The sequence below is a fragment of the Mustela nigripes genome, chromosome 9 (genome assembly GCF_022355385.1).
Source record: "Mustela nigripes isolate SB6536 chromosome 9, MUSNIG.SB6536, whole genome shotgun sequence".
Taxonomy (NCBI): domain Eukaryota; kingdom Metazoa; phylum Chordata; class Mammalia; order Carnivora; family Mustelidae; genus Mustela; species Mustela nigripes.
The window spans coordinates 65334647-65351467 of record NC_081565.1 but is presented as its reverse complement, the minus strand read 5'-3'; the positions used below and the strand labels follow the sequence as shown (position 1 = coordinate 65351467).

Genomic DNA, 16821 nt, shown 5'->3' with positions numbered 1-16821 from the left:
GGAGAATGCAAAAAAAAAAAAAAAAAAAAAAAAAAAAAAAAAAGAAAAGAGAAAAGAAAAGAAAAAGAAAGAAAGAAAAAAAAAGAGTTTTTAAATTTAAGCCTTCCAAGCAAGACCTGGCAATATTATAGCCACGCCCTTAGCAGAGAGCAACAGAGCTGAGGCCTGGATCTTTTCCATGGGTTGTGTCTCTCTGACTTATTTAAAAATAAACACACAAGCAACACCAAAAAGACACACAGGCATTCATCAGCTGTTTCCTTTACATCCTGAAAAAGTGTAAAGAGACTGTTGAGAGCAAGAGCCTGCAAAAGAAGTAAACAGTTTTCATTGTGTTGCCTTCATATGTGACTCCCGTTGTTTTAGACAAAGGCACCAGAGGACTTGTCTCATGAGAAGACATACTGCAACAGTTAGTGAAGCTCTCGAAACCAACTGTATTAAATTACTCTTAAAAGTAAAAAATCGGGACGCCTGGGTGGCTCAGTTGGTTGGACGACTGCCTTCGGCTCAGGTCATGATCCTGGAGTCCCGGGATCGAGTCCCGCATCGGACTCCCAGCTCCATGGGGAGTCTGCTTCTCTCTCTGACCTTCTCCTTGTTCATGCTCTCTCTCACTGTCTCTCTCTCAAGTAAATAAATAAAATCTTTAAAAAGAAAAAAAAAGGTAAAAAATCAAGGGGCACCTGAGTGGCTCTGTCAGTTAAGCATCTGGCTCTTGATATCAGCTCTGGTGATGATCTCAGGGTTGTGAGATCAAGCCCGGCATCGGGTCCTGCGCTGGGTGTGGAGTCTGCTTAAGATCCTCTCTCTCCCTCTCCCTCTGCACCCCTCATCACCCCTTCCCCTTTCCTTTAAAAAAAAAAAAAAGTACATAAAAATATAACAGACCCTTCCATATAATACAATGCCCTGTGGTTAAATCAGGTAAGTCATTATCCTGTATGAGAAGAAGAAAGCTCCACGGAAGGTGGGTATGTAGGGAAATGGACAGATAAAAAATGGCCAGTTCCCTGAACTCTCATCCAGTGATCTTACTATTTTCCCTGGACTATGAAGAAGAATGCATTTGCTTCCAGTGGTATCCTTTGGAAGATACTTTCATGACTTCACTTTCCTTCTAGGCCTGCAGAGAAGATCTGAGGTTGAGTCTTGCTGTGTTTCCCATGGGGCAACTAAGAGACTGTGCAGGCATGCGAGTGATTGACACAAAAACAGACACAACACTGTCAGAGCGAGAGGGCAGCTAGAATCTCCTCTGAGTTCTCATTATCAATAAAATTCCAAATTTTTAGGTTGATTTCTCCCATTGTGAGGACTTTCTGTGTCCAATCAATTAAACATGGGTTTACCACCTCCATTTCCCTCCCACTCAAAATAAAATGGACCCCTCTCATGTCAGAACTGCGGTGTACTGTTTCCCTATGAAAAAGTTATCATGCTCATATAGCTAACCTCTGAAGTGAGATTCAGTTTTGTTTTTTGAGACATATCAGAACCAGGATTAAGCTAGCATTCAAGAAATGTTAAATGAAGCAGATGATTTTAAATTTGCCTAATACCATGTTCACATTGAACTCTGATTATCTGCTGTCAACCAAAGATCAAGAATTCATTAGCATTGTATTTTACAGACTATCAACATTTTGCATTGTTCCTTCTTCCCAGTCTTGCCCTGTTCCAGCACAGTATCCAGGATAAAATGAAAGCAATCTTCTAAAAGCCATAAATCTGATCTCAACACTCTCCTTTTTTTTTTTTTTTAACCCTTCAATGGCTCTCATTGTCCTTTGGGTGAAGCCCAAATTCCCCATTGTGGCTCCCAAGTTCCCAAATTATCTGGCTCCCTGTCTAGTCCTAACAGCTGTCCCCTGACCCTTGATCCTCCATATCCCAAACTACAGCTTCTCAAAAACACAGCACTACTTCCTGCCTGTGATCCCTGGGTGTGTTGTTGTGTTGTAGAAGCTGCTAGAGCTCACTATGTGTCCATGTCTTCCTATTTCCCAGACCTGAGACATCTAGGAGGGTCAAATGATTGATTTTTGCCATGACATGTAGGCAAATGTGATGAGTCATCTCCAATCCCAAGACTTACGAACTAGGTGTGAGATTTCCATGCCCCTAGTCACCATGTCTCCCATCTGTGCACCTGATAGTGAAGAGTTGCAAAATGGAAGAGCCTGGATCCCAGCATCACCTTTGGAAGATAGTCATGCAGAAGGTCTAACTCATCCAAATTTGCACTTAGTATGTGGAAAAATAACTCTATTAGGGTAAATTACTGAGATTTGGGAGAGTTTCTTACTAAAACAGCAAGAGCTGATGAACCCATGACCTCTCGGCCTACAAAATGTTCCCCTCACTTTTCCACCCTTACCTCCTTCCACCACCAATTTTCACCTAATGTCTACTCATCCTTAAATTTCAGTGTAAATCTCTTTCCCTAGGACTCTTGTCCTCTCAGAGGAGATCTCATGTTTCCTCAATGAATTCATTAATTATATTTCATTATAATTACTCAAGGATCTTTATTTCTATATGGACCATAAGCTCCAAAGGCACAGGGACTCAGCCTACACTGTTCCCCACTGTATCCAGAGTGCTGTCATGATGTATGGCACAGAGCGGGTGTTTAAATAATATTCGAGAGTGAATGGATGAATAGGGACTTGGTTTTCAGCTACTGCATGTGTCTATATTCTCTTGCTATTTGAGGCAATAAGCTTTTATTGAACATCCAAGAGACTTAATATACAAATGGACAGTGGCCAAACAATATGTAAAAATAGAACTCTGGTTTATAATCAGAAGCAACCAAATCAGAAAACCAACCCATTATCTATAATAACCAGCCCAAGAAACCAGCCAGTCTATAAATCGAAAAGTTAGAACAGCAGGAAGTCAGACCACTGTCTATACTAAACAGGGAAGCATGCCAAACAATGGCAATAATAGACCAAATGGCCAGGACTTAATTAAGCATTTCTCATTTTTGCCTCCACCTCTAACTTAGGTCCAAACAGAGAAAGCCAAATATGGACCCCAAACTAACCACATGAAATGCTTACTTCTAGTTAGCCCACCTGGAAGCTTCTCCATGCCAACAGTGCCCACTCAGAGCATAGCTGAGTGTGAGGAAAGGTCTCATGTACACAGTCTCTTGACCCCCACTCAGCGACACAAGAATGGGTCTTGGGTCTGGAACACTTCCTCTCCAAGAGTTAGGTCCACATAGACTGTCTAAGGCTTATTATCGAGCTCTGTCTTAACAAGGCCTCCAGGTGCTGCTGGGGCTAAAGTCTGGGAACCACATAACATAATCAGATCTGAATTACCTTATGTCCCAAAGGCATTTGTCTTTTGGAGTCTATGCATAAGCGGCACCAGAAGGTTCCTTCCCTGTGAGAAGGTCCTACCAGTCTGTTATTCCCCCAGTCATTGGTACTAAGCACCAGATTAGCCCCGCTGAACAGCAGGGACGGCACATGCCTCCCTCTGGGATCCATGGCTTTTGCATCACACAGCAATCCCCTTTGAAACATGCTGCCTGCCTCTCATTCCCTTCTTTTCCTACGCCACCTGGTATTATGATCTGTTAGAAGACAAACACACCGACTTTGGCTGTGCCCAGTTACTAACTGTTCTTAAGAACCAGCCAAATTATTCTTATGACATAGCTTCCTTCCTACTGAATGTTGCTTTATATTTTTAGAGACTTCCAAGTGTTGGTCTAACATGTGGAAATGGATGCCCTCGAAGCTGAAATCTTATTTTACAGAAGCTGGAAAAATCTGAGTGCAGATTCAGAAAAGCACTTTCCAATTTTGAAGGACTGACTTTTCTCCAGGCTCATACGTATTGGTTATAAGTGCCTTGGAACACAGTAGACCAGAAAGATGAACAGGAGGAATCTTGCCTTCAAGGTTTTAACTTCTGAGTTGAAACGTCCTCACTTAGAAACTTTAATGAATAAATTATTTTTTCCAGAAGCATCACAATGGTTTCCAACAGTTAAAACCAGGGACTGATCTTTGTGTTGAGGCCTCTAACCCTTTAACAGTCTCAGGATTCCTCTTCTTTAAAAAGGATGTAAAATTGGGTACATTGCGAAGGAAATCAGAAATCACGACAAAATACAAATTTTGGAAAGCTGACAAATATCACATGTGCCATAAAACCCAGGGGAAAGTAATATAAAAATAAATAACACATTTTCAAAAAACTATAAAAATTAAAGTCCTGACACATCTCAAAAATGCTTTTTTCCCTGTGTTTTTGGCTGTGGTCTCTGATCATTTCCTCATATGACGAAGATGCTATAACACCAAATAAAAGGTCAAAGACCTTTTCCCTGGCATGGTTGACCAATTTTTCTTATTGATAGTTTAGAAAACTCTTTTAACAACACGGCTCTTGGGGTGCCTGGGTGTTTCAGTGGGTCAAACCCTCTGCCTTCAGCTCAGGTCATGATCCCAGGGTCCTGGGATCGAGCCCCACATCAGGCTCTCTGCTCAGCGGGGAGCCTGCTTCCCCCTCTCATTCTCTGCCTGCCTCTCTGCCTACTTGTGATCTCTGTCTGTCAAATAAATAAATAAAATCTTAAAAAAAAAACACGGCTGTTATTAATAATGTTTCAGAAATTGTTTTTAAAGTATTGTTGTCAAATGTGGGCAGATTTCTATCAAGTTTCCTCCACATGTGAGCTGCAAAAATCGACGGCTTTCACAGACTACCTTCAGGCTCCATTCCTTCTGGACAGTGTTTCTGTCCACCTCCCACATACATGGGATGCCCATCCTGGGCCATCCCCTTCCTGTCCTCACACCAGGAGAGTAGCAGCCTGGCGACACCAGCACTAACTGAACTGTACACAGACATGAGTGTGAACCAAATAAGTATATTCCACAGAAATCCACATTAGATGCACCTCCAACCCAAGTTTTCCTTAGGCCGTTCCCAGAGATGGCCAAAATGGCTCCGACCCCAACCATAGCTGGGGAGAGGGACCTGAGAAGGTGCAGTAGAGAGAGGTTAAGTGATCTGCCGTCCTATGTTTTCAGCACACTCCCGTGTGAACACAGTGCTAGGGCAGTACCAGCAAGACCGGCCCCAAGCTAAGCTTCCCCAGAAAATCCACCTCCACTCAACCAGGAGAAGCCCAGCTTGAGTCTTGATGCGTCCTGGCAGGTGAAGGTAAGTTCGACGCCTTTAATTGACATGAAGAAAAGGGGAGAGTAGAACAGGATAGAAAATGATGGAAAGAAAGTGCTAACAAAACACTAGTGGCCTGAGGCTAGTGTCTGAAATGAGGGGAAAGTACATTGATGAATATGAGCGTTTTTTAAAAGACAAATGTGTTCGTCTGTGCCTCTCCAGCCTTTCTACCACGTATTTCTGTGCACAGATCTGCTGAGCAAATTTGTCATAAATGATTAACTTCTGGAAGAACAAATCATTTGACCTCTCCAGCTGAACAAACACACAGCGGCAGTGACTAAAAAAGCCAAAGGCAATGCTTCAACAACACTGAACGCACTTTCATGGAAGTCCTGCCATTTTATGGCAGAGGAGCCTGAGGGGAACTTAGGTAATGGCTTCTCTTTAGTTAAAGGAAAAGAATTCTCTGGGCCCCTGGTTGCTGCCACAAAGAGAGACTTCAGATCTCAAAGGTTGATTTTACCGTGGCTTTGGAAACGTGATCTGCAGGTTCTTAATAGGAGAGTTTGATTTACGAAAAGATTCCAGTTTCCTGGATATCAACAAAGAAATTGAATGAAGGTAGCAAAATGATACAAGGAACCATCCGCTAATGCCATGGGTAAGTTTCAAGGGCTTCTGTGCCTCTGTTGTAAGCACTCTACCCTGGAAATTTACACAAAGTAGCTTTGGGCTGGAAGAGTTCCTTGAGATACAGAATGCCAACACGTAGGCACATTAATTCTGTTTCCCTCTTCCGTGAAGCTTTCTAACGCAAGAAGATTTTTCAATAAGGAGTAATTCTTACTTTTAAATAAGGAGTATCCCTGTCCCCGGGGAGATTCTTATTTTATTCAGATATAGCTTGATGGGGACTTTCATAAATAAAATGCAAATGAGAATGAAGAAATTTAATTAGAAATACAGATCAGAATTCCTTTTCATTAGTACCTTAAAAACCACCATTTCCCCCAAAGAAAACTTGAAGACATGTTAATATACTAAAATTAAAATTCAAGTCACCACTTGTTTTTCCTGGGTTCTTTTGTTTTGGTTTGGTTTAGGTTTTTGTTTTGGGGGGCTTGTTTTTGGTTTTTTTGTTTGTTTTTTTGCCGTGAACTTGCTAAACTAAAATTAATGATCTGGTCAGCCCAGAGACCACATCTTACAGGACATTTTCCTCTATAAGGCAGAAGGTTGAAATTCTATACTAAAGCCTGTGCCTGACCCATGGTTGTTAAAAAACAAAACAAAACAAAAACAGTGTTCTCCCTTCAGGCTCCGGAAGACAGCCCCCACTAAAAAATAAAAAAACAACCCCGAGGCATTGTTGGTTTCTTTGGAGCAGGTATAAAATATTGCAATATGTCAAAAAATTTCTTACAGCTTTCCTTTAAAACACATCCATAGAATACACACATGGTCACCTATGATTTCATCTTAAGTTTAAGAAGTTGAAAAGATAGAAATAACTTTTGGACAATCTTTTGAAACAAAATGCATTCATGTTTATCGCATTTATAGTATAACATTTATATGCAATGAATTATTTAAAAATCTGTCTTTTTAAAGCTTAAAAGTTCAAATCTCATCATAGAATACTTGGAAAAGAAAGAAAAACAGAAGAAAAAAGAAAATCACCATTTATCTGCCATCTAGATACAATCATGCCTATCTATGGGTTCATCTTCTGGTATTTTTGTTGTTCATAGTTTTTTTTCACATAAATGCTAATATATGAAGTATTCAAGATTTTATATGTTGATTTTCAGTCTTTTCCTAATTATAAAACTATTATCTGCTTATTGTGGATCATCCAAATAATTTAAAAAATCATGCCTCTACAATGCCACCACCCAGAGACAACTTCTTAAATATGTTGGAGTAATTCTTCACATTTTTTTCTTCTCCTTTTTTTAACACAAACAACTAGTTCATCTCTCTTTTGCTTGTTGGTTTTATATTGATTTTTAGGAACTTTTTATATTTGCTGGTTACTGATCATTTTTTTCTTGTCAGCCAAGTTGTCTCAACTTTTTCTAGGGGCATTTGTCATCAAGACGTGTTATTTTCTACATAGTCAAATCTATAAATCTTTTCCTTTGGGGCTCTGGGTTTTGTATCTCATTTTGCAAGTCTTTCTCACATCCCCAAGACTATTTTAAAAAAATAAAAATATTTTCTTTCTGATACTTTTATGGTTCTGCTCCTGAGTCTTAGCTCTTTATTTCTATGTCTGGTATAAAATAAGGGCCTGATTTTATCTATTTCCAAATAGCCTAGTGTCCCAACAGTATTTATCACTTTGTCCAATTTGTGTTCTGTATCTACTGGCACACTCTGAATTACTCCAGCTGGATACTATATTTGGGGGCAGACTGGGGAACTGAGGGGGCCTTCCCTCATCCCCACTGTTCTTTTGGTTGTCTCAGCATCCATAACTATTATGTTTTCTTTTTCAAAATGAATTTTGTAATTATTTGGCCCATAAATTCTTTTGGGATTTGACTGGGAATGTCCTGAATTTATAGATTAATTTGGCAGATAGTAAAATCCTTATAGTAGTGAGCCTTGACCTTAGGAACATGCTGTGTTTCTCCAACCCATAACTACTATTTTGTATCTTTCTGTAAAGATTTGTATTTCTCCCATAGCTCTTACACATGATTGAGATTTATTTCTGGATTTTTAATTGGGAATAGATTTGGATTTGACAATTTTCATTTCTGAGAAAGGCATTTTTTTTTTCAATATGTTGGCTTGACTTGTACAATCTATTCCCTTGTATATATCTTCTAATTTCCTGCTTTTCTGTAGTAATGTCAATTTCTCATATTTAATATGATGCTTTTTCTGTGGTAGGATTTGCTATAAGTTTGCCTTTTTCATTGTTTTTTTAAAAAGATCTAGTGTGTGGGTTTTTTATTTGTTTTATGTTCTAGTATTTTTTTAATTTTTTTTTTTAATTTCTTTTCAGCGTAACAGTATTCATTGTTTTTGCACCACACCCAGTGCTCCATGCAATCCGTGCCCTCCTTAATCTGGCTCCCCAATCTCCCAACCCCTGCCCCTTTAAAACCCTCAGGTTGTTTTTCAGAGTCCATAGTTGAGTGTGTAGTTTTTAAAAAAATTTTTATTTATTTATTTGGCAGAGAGAGAGGGCAAGCAGGGGGAGCAGCAGGCAGAGGGAGACTCCCCGCTGAACAGAGAGCTGAACATGGGACTCAATCCCAGAACCCTGGGATCATGACCTGGGCCAAAAGCAGACGCTTAACTGACTGAGCCACCCAGGCGCCGCAAGTGTGGCTTTTTTGCTTACCATTTCATTAATTCTACTTACCTTTTCTTTTCTTCCTTCTTTGGATTCCTTTTCCTATTGTCGTTCACTCTTCAGCTTCCTTCTCATTTTGTAATATTTATGTGTAACACTACACACCGTCCTTCAAATACTCCCTTGCCCACTCCCTCCATGGTTTCCGTTTGGAGACTCCAGTGTTAGTCATGTCTTTCCTCTCATCTCCTTCCCCGACAAGGTAGTCCTCCCAACTACCCCTCTGTTTTCTGCACCATTACCTCCTGCCATATCTGTAATTGTGAGGTGACAGTTCATTACCAAGAAAGTCCTGACATGGGGTGTCTGGGTGGCGCAGTTGGTTGAGTGACTGCCTTCAGCTCAGGTCGTGATCCTAGGGTCCTGGGATCGAGTCCTGCATCAGGATCCCTGCTCAGTAGGGAGTCTACTTCTCCCTCTGACCTTCCCCCTCTCATGCTCACTCTCTCTCATTCTCTCTCTCTCTCAAATAAATTTTTTTTTAAAGAAAAAAAAAAAAAAGAAAATCCTGACATACTAAGAACATCACATTGGGTTGCTCTGCGTGCCCAGAATCACATTCCTCAACCCACCTTTCTCTTCCTTCTGGGAATTCTTTGTGCTTCCTACAGGCTGGCTTCCATACTGCCACTGCCTCTAATGAATCACACTGACTCTTTCTCTCCATCCTGAGAAAAGCTGGATCCTCATATTTTCTAAACGGATCATCCATTTAGAAAATCTCCATCATGAGAAACAAACCCCTGTCCTACTAACATGGACCACTTCTTTTGGTATATTGTTAATGTGTCATTATATTTTATACGTATAAGGAGATACACAACCAGTGTGTTCTCGGGCAGTCAAAAATTAGATGGATTTTCTAATGTGCTTTTAGAGACGAGAACTTTTCTGAATCCTGATGGAGATTTTCCCGGCCCTTTAAAGTATTCATTTGCCTTTTCTTCCTCAATGTAGCATCCATTGAATCTCCCATGGGCCAGAAATCTGAAGACCCATCCTAAGGTCTACTTGAAGAGGTACTCCTCTTGCTTTGGGGAAATAGAAGCTGGACCTCCACTGCAACCCAGAGGGAGTCTTGCCAGATTTCCACTCCTTTGGGTCACTCTTTGTTCCCCACCAGCACCCGGACAATGCCCTGAGTTTGGAGGGACTCTTCTCCTTACCTGTGCTTTTAAGTGAGTAAGAAGTAATAGTAATGATCAATTATTTCAAGAGTAAAATCATGATCATCATATAAAATAAACATGTTAAAGATTTTATTCAACTCATTTCCTAATTAGGACGCCAGTAAGATATTACAACCAGCTCAAGGAGAAACCAAAGAGTGGACATAAGTATAAGTCCCCAAAAGTGCTGAAATAGTTTGGCTTAATAGATGCAAAATGTGCTTTTTTTCATGAGGCCTGGAGGGGATCAATGACCTCTCAACCAAACAAGGTTAATCCGCATGCCTATGAATATGAATTATTTTTATTGCTATCAGTTACGTATAATTTACAGGGTTATAAAATCACTCAAAGACAGAGAAACTGTAGAGATAATCTGGAAAAGTGTCCTGTGATGACATCCTTTTACCTCCTTTGCTCATTTCAAAGGCATTCACCACTTTTCTGATGCTCTTCCCTTAACATCTTCGGTAGGGGTCCCCTTCCCGTGTCTGGTAGTTTGCGCTACTGGGATTCCCAAATAAGATGTGTTCTGGGCTCCGGACCACCCAGGGATCATGGGGTTCTCTGTTGTATCAAGATTTCATGGATACCAGCCGCTGAGCCACACAGATCCCTCAAATCAGATTTGCGCTGGATGGGTCTTTCTTCTTCTGCCTTTTAACCACACACAAGAGTTACTGTGTACCTGAGGGGCCTTCGGACACTAAGAAATAGGATTTAATCATTATTTGTAGTGACTGCATGTGAGCCACCACTTTTTTAATTCTCAATTTGTGTAACAAATTTGTCGTAGTCTCCTACGGGAGCCCAAAAAATAGTTGTAGATTTTTAAATCTCTCCAACTGAAGTAATTCCAGTGCTAATAACTCTCAAAATCTGGATTCAAGCCAAATTTATGAGTCGAAAAAAATGCCCCAGTCCTGATGCTGTCAAGAAGGCTTCAGAGATCACATGGGAAGCTACATAGTAGGAGGCAAGTGGTCTTTCTCCACAAGTGAGCTGTGGACTGTGATTGGAGACCCTTGACCTTTTAGGGCCACTTACATGATTGCTCTTTTAAGAAATAATTTAAGGGGTTGTATTAATTCTAGTCTTGACCAAAGTCCTTTGAAGTTCAAATAATTCTCCCACTTGACAGGTGAAGCAACTAAGGCTTAGAGAAATTTGCTCAAGGTCCCATAACTACTAAGTAACCGTGCTCTGAGGCATGGCTGATATAGCTCGACATACTCAATGCATTCCATCACTTTCTGCTGCCCCTCTATATCCCAGGTGTTTGTGCCAACATTCTGCAAATATTCCTCTCAGCACCCACCATGTGTAAGACATTATATAGGAAACCCCATTTATCTGGCTATCCGAGAAAGAAACTTCTACCGTAGCCTGATTCTACCATAAGTTCCCCATGCACATCCAGTTGTGTTCTCAGCTCTATTTTGATGTATTTCTCCACTGCATCCCTTCCACTCTCTACCCTCACACATCACCATATTCATCTCGTATTCATCTCCATTAGCCGGAATAACGCAATGTTCTTGTCTGGCCTCCCTAATACTAGCTTCTTCTCATCTCTCTTTCCTACCCGTGGACCCTCAGTAATACTGCTGAGCTGTGCATGTCTCTCCCTTGCTTAAGAAATCTCAGTGGTGGGGCACCTGGGTGGCTCAGTAGGTTAAGCCATTGCCTTCGGCTCAGGTCATGATCTCAGGGTCCTGGGATCAAGTTCCCGCATCGGGCTCTCTGCTCAGCGGGGAGCCTGCTTCCCTCTCTCTCTCTGCCTGCCTCTCTGCCTACTTGTGATCTCTCTCTGTCAAATAAATAAATAAAATCTTTTAAAAAAAATAAAAGAAAGAAAGAAATCTCAATGGCTCCCCAGTGACTGCGGGATAGGTGCAAACTCTTTAGGGTGGCCCATCAAGGTGTTAAAAATATATCAGCTCATCTTTCTGGTCACTCTTCATCTCAGCTACTGATGAATCTATGACCTAGCCACAGCACATTAGTGCTTATTTCCATGGCATCTCATCTCCTCAGGCCTCCATGCTTTTCCCTCATGCCATTTTTTTGAATTACAACATCCTTCTCTAATTCCAGGCCCAATATCTCCTCTTCTGTGAGACAGTCTCTGATACCACACCATTCTCCACGTACCAAGGAAAATAATTCTCTCAATCAGGGTGTGTGTTCCTCTGTTAAATCATACACACAGGCCCAGGTTCTACAATGGTCATGCTTATGTTTGTACCCCTGGCTAGACCCTGGTCTCCTCAGGGGAGTCATTCCACACACCTTAGAATTTGTGGCATAAAGCACAGAGACTAGTGTGAGGAGACCCTTAATCAATATGTTGTTGAAAATCTAAATTAATAAACGAACACATGTTGGACTTGAGGGTGCCATTTTCAGACTCTTCACCACATCCCGATCACTTTAAGACAGAAGGAACAACAAAAACAAATAACCAGAAAAACAAGAAAGGACAATTCCAAAGCTTGTGTTCCAGAAAAGCTGTATACCTCTGAACATCCCCTTCAACCCCGGTGGTCAGAAAACGGATTGCCACACTGGGAACCAGTTCTGTGCCAGAACCCGGACCCTTCCCAGCTGCCTTCCGTAATGCCATTTGGGCAGCTTGGAATCCGCCACGATGGGAGTAGTTTACAGCATGGAAATTGGCAAATGGTGTGAACAAAGGTTGTGGGGAGGTGGGTCCTGTGTGCTGTTCCCGTTTAAAATTGTACAAGTCACTGATCGTTAGTGTATTCACTGCTTTGTGCAACTATCAAAATATCCAATTTCAGAACATTTTCATCACTCCCCCAGAAAACCATACCCCTTAGCAATCGCTTTCCATTTCCCTCTCCCCTAGACCCCGCAATATTTCTGTGTGTGTGTGTGTGTGTGTGTGTGTGTGTGTGTGTGTTTTGTTAAAGAACTCGTTGTTAAACACTTATAATACACCACTGTTGGGAAACCATCTGTTCCTATAATAACTGTGACTTTTCTCTTTCTTGTTCAATGCTTTGGTACTTCAAGTACCTAGAGGCCTCCTAAACCCCAAGGTTTCCATAACAAAGATTTATATACCTTTAAAGAGGAGTTATTTTAGCTCTCGCTTAATTCAATTTATCCGTCATAGAATGAGATGAAAAATAGTCATACATAGAGAAAAGATCAGGAGCTAATAAATCTTTTAAAAGGCTAGATCACTTTCTGCCGGATTAGTATATGGGATTTACTTGTGCATGAGACAATAGGCTCTTGTCTATTTTTAGATTAGATAATGCATTTCCTAGGACCCACAGGAGGCCTTGGCTTCTCTTATTACTGAGCACACATGCAGAGACCAGAGGTTTTATGAAAGGGAATAAGAAAAAGACAAGGGGAAAGGATTGGTGGTTTGCTCTTTTGATCACTAAAGCAACTCCATCAGGAAAGAGGAAATACAATGCCCGCGAATTTCCTCCAAGAAGTTCACCACAAATACATATGTGTCAAGAGACACATATGCCTCGTACACATCCACATGAGTGCACTTGCACCATGAGATCATTTTTAATGTCCTAATGACCTGCTGCCCCCAGAACTGTCTCCCCAGATGTGGGCTTCCAGATACCAGCTGCAAATTACTTATCTAATTAAAGCCTGCTGATTGGACTTGTTTTTAAATCTTCTGTATTTGCAAGCAGGGAATGCTGGGCTGTCTAGGGAAGAGTCTAAGCTTTGAACTGAAAGTGTGGCCCATGGGCCAACAGCGACAGCATTATCTTGGATATTATTAGAAATGCAGAACCTCAGGCCCTATCCAGATTTATTGAGATCAATTTTTATTTTATCAACATCCCTGGTAGATTCACGTATGCATTAATGTTAAGAAGCACCAGATGAAACAAGTGGTGGACCCTTGACTGGCATGTGTTCTCACCTCACTGTCTTGAGTTTGTGTGAAGCAAGAACTTGCTGACCCTTCCTTGGCATTCATCCAAACGATTGCTAACCAGGGCTTAGATGTCTTGGGAATCCCATTCCATTTCAAGCTTTAGTTTTGGAGCTGAAACAAAAGGCTTATTTTCTGTGCAGATTGGAACCCTACTGACTGCAGAAAGGTCAATGGCCCATCTTCAGGGATCATGGAACATTTTACTTAAAATGAAGTTTTAGCAAGAGGAAACTAATATGCTCATTACAGAAAAGCTAGAGAACTATGGAAAAGCAAATTTATATCACCTGACTTTCTACCTCTGAGTATTAAGCACTTAGTATTTTGGCACTTTTTTGTGTTACTTCCTGTTTCCAGCAGAATTCTTTAGTTTACACAACTGGGAGAGTAAAGTATATGGAGTTTGCATCTTGGTTGGGTTGTTTTTTTTTCCCCCCGCATGTCATGATTATTCTCTTATTCCTAAAAATTCTTCAACAAGATGATTTTAATGATCTTTTCTTCTTACGTCACTAAACCATATTTTGTTGAAGTAGTCTCATATTCTTGAGTATTTTAAATGTTTTCTAACCTTTATAAATGGCATTATGATTAAGACTCTTATGTATAAATCTTTTTCTGATTCTTTTTTTTTTTTTAAGTAGGCCCCACACCCACTGTGGAGCTTGATCAAGCACTACAGAGGACTTCGCTATCCCTGGCACCCCAACAACACTTTTTTTTTTTCCAGTCAGGACACACCTCACAACCACTGCTCTTCAAAAAGCCAAAACCTCCGCTCCCACCCACCAAAAGAAAAATAAAGGATTTTTCCAAAAGTCTCTTTTACAAGTTGTTCATTTCTAAACAGATATTTAACATGGGTGTGTCTGGTCAGTGCTGTGTGGGTCACGTTCTTGCGTCCCAGCTTTGAGAAAGACTGGAAATTTCACTTTCTGAGTTCCTTCTTTGCTGAGGCAAAATGCAAAAAGCTAGAAATACCCAAACATTGCAGGGGTTTCAAAAAGCATAGGACATTCAGAAAGAATGACAAATTGTCCATAGCACCCACTTCTTTTAATTCTTATAATTTGGCCTCTGCCTCACAGTTCCCCTAAAGCTGTTCCTCAGTGGTCCTCAGTGATATTCAATGGACCTTCTCCTTAGACAGTCTTGCACTGGTTGCAGTGATTAAAGACGCCCTTGGCAGCGTCTTAGGACAATTGCCCCAGAAGTGGACACAGAGCCAAGAACTCATTTCCAAGTGATTTATTTTTTTTTTTTAAGATTTTATTTATTTGAGAGAAAGAGAGAGAAAGAAAGAGGACAAGCAGGGAAGAAGCAGATTCCTGCTGAGCAGGGAGCGTGACGTGGGGCTCAATCCCAGGACCCTAGGATCATGACCTATGATGAAGGAAGACATTTGGCCAACTGAGCCACGCAGGCGCCCCTCCAAGTGATTTATTAAAGAAGTTTCTCCAGGAAGCTTGGCTAATAGGTGGAGTGTGACACAGAAGAGAAAGAGGAAGCAGCTAAGTATGGGCACAATTTCAGGCAAAATCCCAGAGAGTAAATTCAGTCTGATCCTGCAAGGGACTCTGGAGAGTAAGTTATATCTCAGGGACCTGACTTGAGGCCAGGAAGCTTTCACAATCTACCCCAGGGGGCCCAGGGAGGGACATAAACTACAGGAACTACCAGCTCTTTGATTTCACAGGTAAACTGGCCACAGTAGCCTGAGGGCAGTCCTCTGAAAAAACAGAAGCAGACCTGGACTAATGGAGATCAAAGCACATAGGTGCCTTCAGGAGAAAGACTCACAGACATGGTAAAAGAAATCCAATGCTTCCCTGATAAACGACCAAAAAATCCCAGGAGAATTAGGGATTTAGTATTCAGTTTCAAATATACCTTCCCGTGGGTACTTGTTCCAGCCCAGGTCCACAGCCTTGCCTACCGACTCCTGTCATCAACCAGCCACCAGTAAGCCACGATTCTCAGTAATCCCCTGCATCTGCCTCAGCTTTCAGCCAAATTCATTGCCAGCTTACACCAAATATGCCTAACCTTTCTTGCCTTCATAACATCCCTTTTCCTATGCTAAGGATGCTCTCCCCTCAGTTTACTGTAGAGTTTCTGTGACCCAATTCAAATGCTGCCCACATCAGGAATTCTTTCCTGGTCACCCCAACACTCAAGGACAGCTGTCCCCTGAATGAGGACAAGACTATTTTTAGCTCTTATAAGAGCCTAATCATGTACCATAGAAACGTTCATGCCTTGTCTTCCCTGATGAGTTTTAGACTCCTGAGGACAAAGATTGCTTTTTTTTTTTTTTTTTTTTTAAGATTGTATTTATTTATTTATTTGACAGAGAGAGATGCAGTGAGAGAGGGAACAGGAGGAAGGGCAGAGGGAGAGGAAGAATCAGGCCTCCCGCTGAGCGGGGAGCCTAACACAGCACAGGATCCCAGGATCCAGGGATCATGACCGAGCCAAAGGCAGGCACTTAATGCACATTCAAAGGCCACTCATGCACATTCAAAGACTTCCTCCTATAAAGCGATGTTTATTACGTAGCATCTTATTAATAGTATTCACTTACATGTGTTTTTTGAAATAATCCTGTTTCTGAGTTCATGAAACATCAAAAATACTGCAGTTTACTTTTAAAATAGACCATTTCCTAAATCAGAACTACTAGTGTATTACCTTAATATGTTCCTTTGTTGAGAGCAGACAAATAATATAACACACTTTTGTGTAATTATTCCAGATCTAAAAACTAATTACTGAAATAAAAGGTTTGGCTCTGGGTTCCCAAATAAATTAAAAAAAAAAAAATGGAAAACTTTCCTGACCGTTTTTGATGATTTTCATCAAGTGAGCTTATCCCCAGTTCCTACCAAGGCAGGGCTGATGACCTCTTAGCTTTTGGGAACCAGGTGCTCTCTTTTGCCTTCATCTACTTAAAACTCCTCCCTAGTGTTCCACTGGTCTTAGCATTTGATCCCCATGCACAAGGCCCTACACGACTGAGCCCGTCTACCCCACCAACCTCATCTCATCATGCTTTCCCTTTGCTCACAAAGCTTTCTCTGCAGCAAACTGCTCTTTCTGCTGTTGTCCACAGCACTTCTCTTTGTTTTAGAGCTATTGTCCTTGCTCTTCCCTCTGCCAAACTACCTTTCCGCCTGTAG

The 16821-nt window shown here is 41.1% G+C and overlaps 1 long non-coding RNA gene across 1 annotated transcript; it reads left to right on the top strand.

Moving 5' to 3' along the window:
- Positions 1 to 5161: 5161 nt before the first annotated feature.
- On the top strand, positions 5162 to 14449 carry LOC132025150 (uncharacterized). The gene is made up of 4 exons (XR_009406432.1): positions 5162 to 5196; positions 5380 to 5821; positions 9488 to 9708; positions 14287 to 14449. It is a non-coding gene; the product is annotated as an uncharacterized LOC132025150 (long non-coding RNA).
- Positions 14450 to 16821: the final 2372 nt, after the last annotated feature.